General features: G+C 36.8%; 1 pseudogene; it reads left to right on the forward strand.

Annotated features, from left to right (window-relative positions):
* LOC144252903 (transport and Golgi organization protein 1 homolog) overlaps nt 1-8,058 on the forward strand; it is a 48,045-nt pseudogene extending 39,987 nt beyond the window's left edge.
* The last annotated feature ends 1,260 nt before the right edge of the window (nt 8,059-9,318 follow it).

Here is a 9,318-nt window from a genome sequence, read left to right on the forward strand (position 1 = left end):
TCTTAAAAGTGCTAGGATTTATTTTACTTCCCAAATCTGCTGCTAAAATCATTCATTGAGTTTAGGATTTTAAAAAGTTCAGGGTTTAAAATATTATTTTAGTTGTAGAGGGACATAATATTTTATTTTATTTTTTAATAGGATTTTTTAAGAGAGAAAGAGAGAATTTTAATATTTATTTTTTAGTTTTTGGTGGACACAACATCTTTGTTTGTATGTGGTACTGAGGATTGAACCCGGGCTGCACGCATGCCAGGCGAGCGCACTACCGCTTGAGCCACATCCCCAGCCCAACACAATATTTTATTTATTTTATGTGGTGTTGAGGACTGATCCCAGTGCCCCACACATGTGGGGCACGTGCTTCACCACTGAGCCACAACCCCAGTCCTATTTCAGTACTACAGCTCAAACCCAGGACATTGAGCCATGTGCTCTACTATTGAGCTACCTCCCCAGACTCCTTGCTCTTTCTCATAAGGGACTAGTGTCTTACTGCTTTCCAAGCTATCTTTAATCTCATCATTCTGCCTCTGCCTCTTGAGTATCTTCTACTGTAGGTAGGTCACCACACCCAACCTTTTCTTGGTTTTATAGTTTCTAATCCTTTGACAAAATTCATAATCTTTTTTTTCCTCTTTTGTGGTGGTGGGTTTGAACTCAGAGTCTTGTGCATGCAAGGCAGCACTCTACCAACTAAGCTATATTCCCAGCCCTGAAATTCATAATCTTGACTTTACTTTTTTGACTGTATAAAGCACATGTGCAGATAACCCCATTAGGTGGTTTTCTTTTCTGTGGGATTTTTTCTCACAGAATTTTGTCTTATGGAGTGCCTGGTCAGTTTTGATTGGCTAACATTGTTGTGATAATTATAGATGAAATTTGAGGACTAAGATGAAGTTATCTTCTTATAGAAAAGTGTTGAGGTTACTTGAGTAAGATTGTCACTTTAAACTTAGTCAGCAATTAAGATAATTCAAAAATGACTTGTCTTTTCAATGTTTCAGTATTATTCCTTTTGGATTTTTTGCCTGTTCATCACTTAAGTGTGCAGTATTTTCTAATCTAAACTCAAAGGCTAGGGCTTTTATTAAGGGTCCCTTTATTTGTAGCCCCAAACACTTCTTTTTTTCCTCTAAGCCCAAGAATTGGATGAAGGCTTAGTTCAGAATCATTATATCTTTGTGTTATCTTCAATATGTGGGTAAACCTAGGAGAAAAGTACCTTAAAGTGCCAACCTTACTTGTAATTCTGAGATTCCTTTTTCTAATGGATCTTGGCCACATCCATATATCTCCACTGCCTTTTTAGCTTGGATCCCTTCAAACACAATTTTATATTCTTATAAAGATATTTTGATTTTTCTTAGTGCTCCTCAGACTAACTCTTTGATAATTGGAAACAAAATTCTCTCTGTCCTTCAAGATTTAGTTTTCTCCATATTCCTTCTTAAGCCAGTGGGGAAAATTATTATATTCCTTTAGGCATCATTTATACCTGAAACAGTGAACTCTTTTATTCTTTAGCATCTTACAAGGTAACTAGTATATTATAGCCACTCATAAAATACTTGCTGAAGAATTAAATGAGAAGCTATATAAGAATATATAATCCCCTTTTTCTATTTGGTATCAATAATCCTTTTTTACTATAGTTCTTCTGATTTATGGAAAATTAAGTTTCAAGTTAATTATCTTTTGAATTGGAACTATGGCTAAAGAGGGTAGTACAAGGATAGCAGAAAATAGTATTTTTTAAATCATTAAATGTGTCTACCTTTGTCTCAGTAGATGAACATCTTGAGTTTCATGATCAGAGTTAAAACTTGTCAGTAGATAATACTCTGATTGTGGGTCAGTTTGGCTTCTTTTTCTGGTTGACAGACATTATCAAAACTCAGATTGGTCTTTTTGCTTAATTACAATTCTTTTGAAATAGATATCTAAAGTGTTAAAAATGTTCTGTGGTTAATTGCATAGCTAAAAGACATATTCTAGAAGATTTTATGTTAGGTTGATCAGTCCTGATCTTCCAAATTGAAGTAAAGTGAGTTTTTATTATCTTACACACAGGAGACTTGCCCTTGGGGCACATGTTGTTTTCACATTTATTTTATTTACTGGTAAGTAGAGAATTAAGAGGAGAAGTTAGAAAATTTAAGTGATTTGCCAGAGTTTGATTTACGAAATTGCAGGTTTGAATTTCTATTTTATGTGCCTAAGCATTTTATAGAATTGTGGGAAGTGATATTCACAAAGAGAAACTTTTGATTTGATAACTGGCTTTATTTTAGGAAACTAAGCCAAGAAGAATATGAGAGACTAGAAAAAGAGCAGCGGCTATCAGCTGCAGATGAAAAGGTGGTTTCCTCTGTACAGGAAGTTAAAAATTACAAGTGAGTTCAGTTTCTAAAGGAGGGTGTCAATGTCTAATGAACTAGTGTTAGCTTTCTTTTTAATCTTTTTTTACATTATGTAGATAGAAGAAAATAGCATGTAAGTATAAATAACGAGAGGATATGAATAAATTCAATTCACACAGGAGAAAAAAATAAATTTCAACTTAACAAATGAAAAATGTTAACAAAAATTTACTTATACCTAATGGGCAAGACCATAGGGAACTTGGTCAATGCAAACAGTTCTGGGGGGTTTGTATGTTGTAGTAATTCTTTAAGAAATCAGTTTGCTGTGTGATTTATCAAGACCCACAAAAGTGTGGCATTTGATAGACCTATGGATATAATTTGAAAAAAAGAAAAAAGTTTTAAGGAGGAAGATATTTCTAACAGAATTACTTGAGAACACACTGATGAACAGTTAAGGAAATTGTAAGTTATCATTCAGAATCTCTAGCAATTAAATGATAAAGAAGTTATTAGTATTAGGTTCTTATTTTATCTATCTATTTATTTATTTATTTATTTTTGATGCTTTACTACTAAGCTACATCCTTAGACCTTTTTTTTTAACTTTGAGACAGGGTCTCAGTTGCATAGGTTCCCACTTAATTGCTGAGACTGACCTCGAACTTATGATCCTCCTGCCTCAGCTTCCCAATCATTGGGATTACTGGCATGTGGCATTGCACCTTGCCTGTAGTATTAGTTTTGATCACACTGGATTCATATAACTATAGAAATGTTTTTCTTATGTATGATAAAGTCTTTAAAAGTATAGCTGATGGAATAAAGGGAAAATGGTCAGAATGTTTCAAATGTTATTCAATTGTTGTAATTCTTAGGCGGAGAATTGAAGAGATGGAAGAAGAATTACAGAAAGCGGAGCGCTCATTTAAAAACCAGGTAGTAATTAATACAGTCCTGTAGTTGCAGAATTCTTTGATATCTAATACAGACAATTATAGGCTATTATAATGAGTCCCTAAAAACATATTTTTTAATATGTTGTCTTTTTCAGATTGCTATGCATGAGAAGAAAGCTCATGATAATTGGGTAAGATTTTTTCCCCCTTTTCTTTATTTTGTGCATAGCCTACCGCAACTGAATTTGAATATTTTCTCTTTAATAGCTCAAAGCTCGTTCTGCAGAAAGAGCTGTAGCTGAAGAGAAAAGGGAAGCTGCTAATTTGAGACAGAAGTATGTGATTTTGATATCTTACTATATGTTTTATAGTGTTTTAAGGTTATGCTAGATATTATCTATGAAGGAATAGATTGCAGTTTCATAATTCAGCCCATTCTTTCTCAATATTCAAGTCTATTGGAAATGACCCAAAAGATGGCAGTGTGGCAAGATGAACCCGTGATTGTAAAACCTATGCCGGGAAGACCAAATTTACAAAATCCTCCTCGGAGAGGTAGGGGGCACTTTGTAAAAGGTGCTATTTTATTTCTTGGTGCAGAATGTATGTAAATTACTTTTTACTTCTGTGTGTAATGGTTATGAAATAATCTGAATGATTTGCTAAAGCGGGAGGTGAGGGTTGGTGTCAGCGAGAAGGCTGCCTTAAAGTAGTAACATGGCATTGTTGTCTTTAGGTCCACTGAGCCATAATGGCTCTTTTGGTCCATCCCCCGTGAGTGGTGGAGAATGTTCCCCTCCACTGACAGCAGAGCCAGCTGAGAGACCTCCTTCTGCTACTCTTAATCAAAAAGCTATGCCTAGAAACGGATTTGGTGAGCATTCACATGTTGCTTTATAGTAAACTACTTCAAGGTTTTGGTTTTTTTTTCCCTTTTGAATATTCTAATGAAAACATAGAATTTGGGCCTGTACAATATATAGAACATAATTTCTTACTTTATCTTAGTGAATGTTTTCTGTAAAATCTGTTCTAGAATAGAAAACATTTTTTTTTTTTCCTGGAGGTCCCTGTATTGTTTTTTTCTTTTAAATTTTACACTGTGAAGTGTAAACCTTTATCTTTAAATTAAATCTCTATGGTGTTCCTTTCCCAAATATTATAAAAGTAGCCTTAAACTTTATGTAGCATACATATTTCCAACATGAAATACTGAGTCTTATTTCCAATTCTAAATAGGACTGTAGTCTTGGTAAGATTGGAAGTCAGGTTATACAGACTAAAGAAAAGCCAGCCTACACATACTTCAAGTCTATAGCTTAAAGTTTAGGACCAGTACTTATTAATCTGCTGTTCTATCAACCCAAGGCAGTTCTTTATTTTACTTAAGTCTCTTCATAAATTGTGATTTACATATTGGGCAACCCATTTTTTTTTAAAAAATATTTTTAATTGTAGATGGACATGATATCTTTATTTATTTTTTAAATGTGTGCTGAGAATCAAACCCAGTGCCTCACACATGCTAGGCAAACACTCTACAACTGAGCTATGACCCCAACCCCTGGGAAACCCATTTTTCATGTTGCTTTCTAGTTATTGTTGAATCCTGACCTGACCTGTCCACCAGTGATTTATTTCTTCTGAAAAATACATACAAGGGCTCTGGTCTTTCTTTCCCAAGGGTCAATGGATGGACCTTTACCTCGTACTGGTCTTCTGAGGCATCTGGGAAACCCGTTGCCTCTGGTAAAGGGACCAAGTAACTTCAAAGAATCTGTAATTGTGGATGGATGATTTTTATTCTTTTCATGTTAGAATTAAGTCTGAATCCATTCTTTGATCTCTAACAGACCCAGGATGTGGTCCAGCTCACATGAATAGCAGTTCCAGAAGTTCTTCTCCAGCTAAGGTGACGAATGAGGGTGAGGTAAGTTCTGTAGTTACTGTGAATCATGTGGTCATGCAGGAACATGTAGCTTTCCTACAGTACTTGCTCTTTGCTTTATCCTTCTTTGTGTTCTATTTGTACTATCCCTTTTGTTTCTTAAAAAGCAAACTGTTCCCCAAGAACCTGAGACCCCCTCAGTCTCCACAATTACTTCTTTGACTGAGCATCCAGTTGGAGTAAGTACTTAGAGGTTGAGAACTGAATTGGGTTTTATTCTGTGCATTTCTGGGAAGGATATTCAGAGCATGACACTGATCTTGTTTGCTTTAAACTGCATGCAATATTGAGCTTACTTTTCTCATTAACTTGGGAATGTTGCTTAAGTGTGTACAACTATAATGAACTATAGAATGTGAAAAGTTATCACTCTAACTTTATATGGTGTTTTGTGTTGAATGTTCAACACAAAACACCATATAAAGTAAAAGTAAAGGCAAAGTAAATTCATTATAAATTATATAATTCATCATTTTTATTTTTGTTTGGAAGAATGTTATTTAAGAATTCCTTCATTTGTGCAAACCCTATTTTGAGTGATTTGAATTAGATTGGTATCAGATTTTCTGAAAGTGAAATACTGTTTCAGTGAAACAATGATCATCTGAAATGACCTCTTGAGCCAGTCCCAAGAAATGGTCTCATTTGTTCACATAAGTGTATTCTCTTGTAACTGTGTTGCTATTATATCCGGTAGGTCTTCTGCAGCTCTATAATAAAATAAATTTTTAATTGTTTAGTTTCAAACCCACTACTCATAGGAAATGATAAATCAATATCTCAAGTGGTGTACAGTATATAGCACTGTGATGGAAAATACTTCTCAAGTTCCAGTGTATATATATTCCAGGAATATACATCTCTAGAGAAATCTAAGGGCACCTTAGATAAGACCCCAAACCCCTTTGTAGTAGAAGATTTAAAAGAGAGCAAAGACCCATTGTTAGAGAGGAGTAGAGGTGGGAAAAGCATGGCTTGGAGGCAAACCTGGGATTGAGTTCCTTTAATATGCAGTGTGGCCTTCAACAAATTATGATATTCCATTTGCTTTTGTTCCCTCTTATTTAAAATAAGACAGTCTACTTAAAGATCTCAGAGGTTGAATAATATATGAAAGACTGACTGAAGATACTCTGGGTAGAGAATGGATTTTTCATTTTATTCTGTTCATTCTTAATATGGAAGTAATGAGCTATTGTGATGAAAGGGAAGTGATGGGGAGGGGGGACTCCCTTTGAAATAGATTGTAGTGAATACAGCATGACATACTTGTCAGAAATCACCTCTGTTAATAACCTCTGCCAGTCCTCTTGCCTTTCCCTTTCCTGTGCAGATATAATCAGTAACAAACTGCTCCCTCTTGTGGCATCCTTCCAACTTCTGTAAGCTGTCGGTGGGAATACACAGGAGGGGTGGGTAGTTTTGTTGCACTGATGGTGTTCTCTGGACAGGTGCCTGTTTTGGGTTTTAGCTTTTATCGGTGTTGATACTTTGTCTTAATACATAGGAATTTTAAAACTTTTAACTGCTTTCAAATCCTAAATTGCAGGTTCATATGGCTATGAAAGGGCCCCCTCCTTTCTCAGGGGTACCCTTCATGGGACCCCCGATGGGACTGCCTCCACCACCTCCCATTCGGTATGGACCACCACTTCAGCTCGGTGGGCCTTTTGGGCCTCAGCCAATTCCTCCACCATTTGGTATGATGATCTGAACAGTAGTGATTGACTTATAAATCACATTCATCTTTCATTTCTATTGCTTGCTAAAACAGTTGGTTGCTATCTCAGGTCTTTACAATGAAAGGATAAAGCTGAGTACATTTTAACTTTTCCTCCAGTTTTCTGGAACATATGGGACAGTACATAATCTTATACTGAGATAGGCAATAGCTATCTCTCATAGACAAGGATAAGGGGCTATATACAGAAAAGCCAGAAATATTACTTCTGCAGATGTTTGTTGAAACTCTGTTGATATGCACTGCAATAGATGGAAAGGTGGATGAGACACATGCCATAACTTAAAATTTTGTCACAGATATGAAAATCCTATAACATAAAGTTTGTAATCGCCCATAATGGAAGCATAAGCAGTAGGTTATAGAATATAGAAAAGTCAAACCCTCCTTATCTTGAGAAAAGTCAGAGGGAAGTGTTAAAGAGGAGGATTTAACAGTGACCTAATAAATATTGCTGATTTAATTAGGTGGCTGTGGAAGGCCTTTTCCAGGAGGGCATGCACCTTGATTCTGATGGCATGTGTAAAGTCCATGCTGAAATACTTCATGAATTTTTAATGGATACAGTAATAAATAGTGGAATTTCCTTTTATCAAAATTTCTTATCTTGTCATGGTAATATAGTACTTCCAAATATAAATGGAGCTCTTGTGAGATAGAAATAATTCTGCAATTATATAGTAGGGAAAGAAAAAAGACAAGCCTGGAGCTAGGTAGAGCCATGTTTAAATCCTTAATATGTTGCTTCATGGCTGGTTGGTCAAAGGCTATAACTAAACTTGTTCCATCTCAGTTTGCCTCATCTGGCAAGTCAGGATGTTCACCAGACTTCCTTTTTATTTTCCAGGTCCTGGTATGCGTCCACCAATAGGCTTCAGAGAATATGCACCATGTGTTCCACCTGGAAAATGGGATTTGCCTTTTGACCCTCGTGATTTTTTTCCAGGACCCGCACCAGCACCATTTAGACCTTTAGGCTCATTTGGCCCAAGAGAGTACTTCATTCCTGGTGCCCCATTACCACTTCCAACTCATGGTCCCCAAGACTATGGGCCACCACCTGCTGCAAAAGACTTAATGCCTTCAGGCTTATACACCTAATTCTCAGATTAGTGAGGGCTGTTCACAGGCCTTAAAACAGGGCCCATAAAGTTAACCTCTGACACTTAGTCAGAAAATGGACTATAAACTATTCATCAAGTTAAAGGATTATTGGCTTCAAAATATAAAAGTTCATTTTAAATGGTTTATGTTTTTAGAATGAAGCTGCCTTGGTGCAGTATACATTTTGAGCCAAAATATTTTCCCCCTAAATATCCCCCACTTAAGCTAGAGTATCCTTCCAATTTTAAAATGTGCAATAAGGAATACCTTTGTTTTAGTTAATGTAGCATATACAATTGCTAAATGATTTAGAATGTCATAATTATGGACATTTCCTGTGGAAATGCTTTAAGAACATGTATTTCCATTATCCTATTTTTAGTGTATTCCAGTTGATAACAGAGAAATGGTGTTTTATAAGCTTGATTTTTTTCTCTTTCAATATCTGGTCGCAGAGACTGTTACGCTAAAAATGTTTACTCAAAGATCATAAACTTCATTTTCCTTCTTGCTGAAGTTCTTTGTTGTAATAGTTCATAAAAAATGTTTATTAATATTTCCCAAGTGTCTGTTGATTCATTGGATCGTCATGAGACTTTGTGCCATTGGGGAAGTGTGGTGAGCCGTTTCTGTGAACTGTGGCCGCCATTACAAGATGGCGCTGGTTTCCCCTGTAGTCTATGACAAACAACTCCTTATCAGAATGAGTTGGCACGCTGTGACTTGGCACCCTATGAGAAAAGTCCACGTGGCAGTTGTGCATTGGGGCTTTATCTGCTTTATTAAGGCTGGGGCACACGGGAGTAGTAGTAGTGGCAGTAGTAGTAGCAGTAGTAGTAGTGGCAGTAGGAGTAGCAGTAGAAGTAGTAGTAGGAGTAGCAGTAGAAGCTAAAAGACATGTCAATACAAAGGCCTGAATAAACAGCTGAAAGAAGAAAAAGTATCAAGGACCTGAATAAACTGCTGAGAGAAGATTCCCGAGTTGCGTCTTCCTTGCGGGCAAGGGGTCGCGACAGGGAAGCATGTCAACTCACTCTCAGAATCCACCCCTAGGCCTCAGAAGCAGCAGGGTCAGGCCTGCTTGAGGTTCTCCACTCAGCCCAGCTTTCCAAGACCCCTGTGTCTCTGCCTGCAGGAGCTTGGGGACCAGCGGCTAGGGCCTGTGGGCTGCCCACTGCTGCCCTGCAGCTTGGGAAGTGGTAGCACGGCTCTGCTCTCCTGCTGCCTCCTGCCACAGTCTAGAGAGCTCTCTGAGCC

The sequence above is a fragment of the Urocitellus parryii genome, unplaced genomic scaffold (assembly GCF_045843805.1).
Source record: "Urocitellus parryii isolate mUroPar1 unplaced genomic scaffold, mUroPar1.hap1 Scaffold_67, whole genome shotgun sequence".
NCBI classification, from domain to species: domain Eukaryota; kingdom Metazoa; phylum Chordata; class Mammalia; order Rodentia; family Sciuridae; genus Urocitellus; species Urocitellus parryii.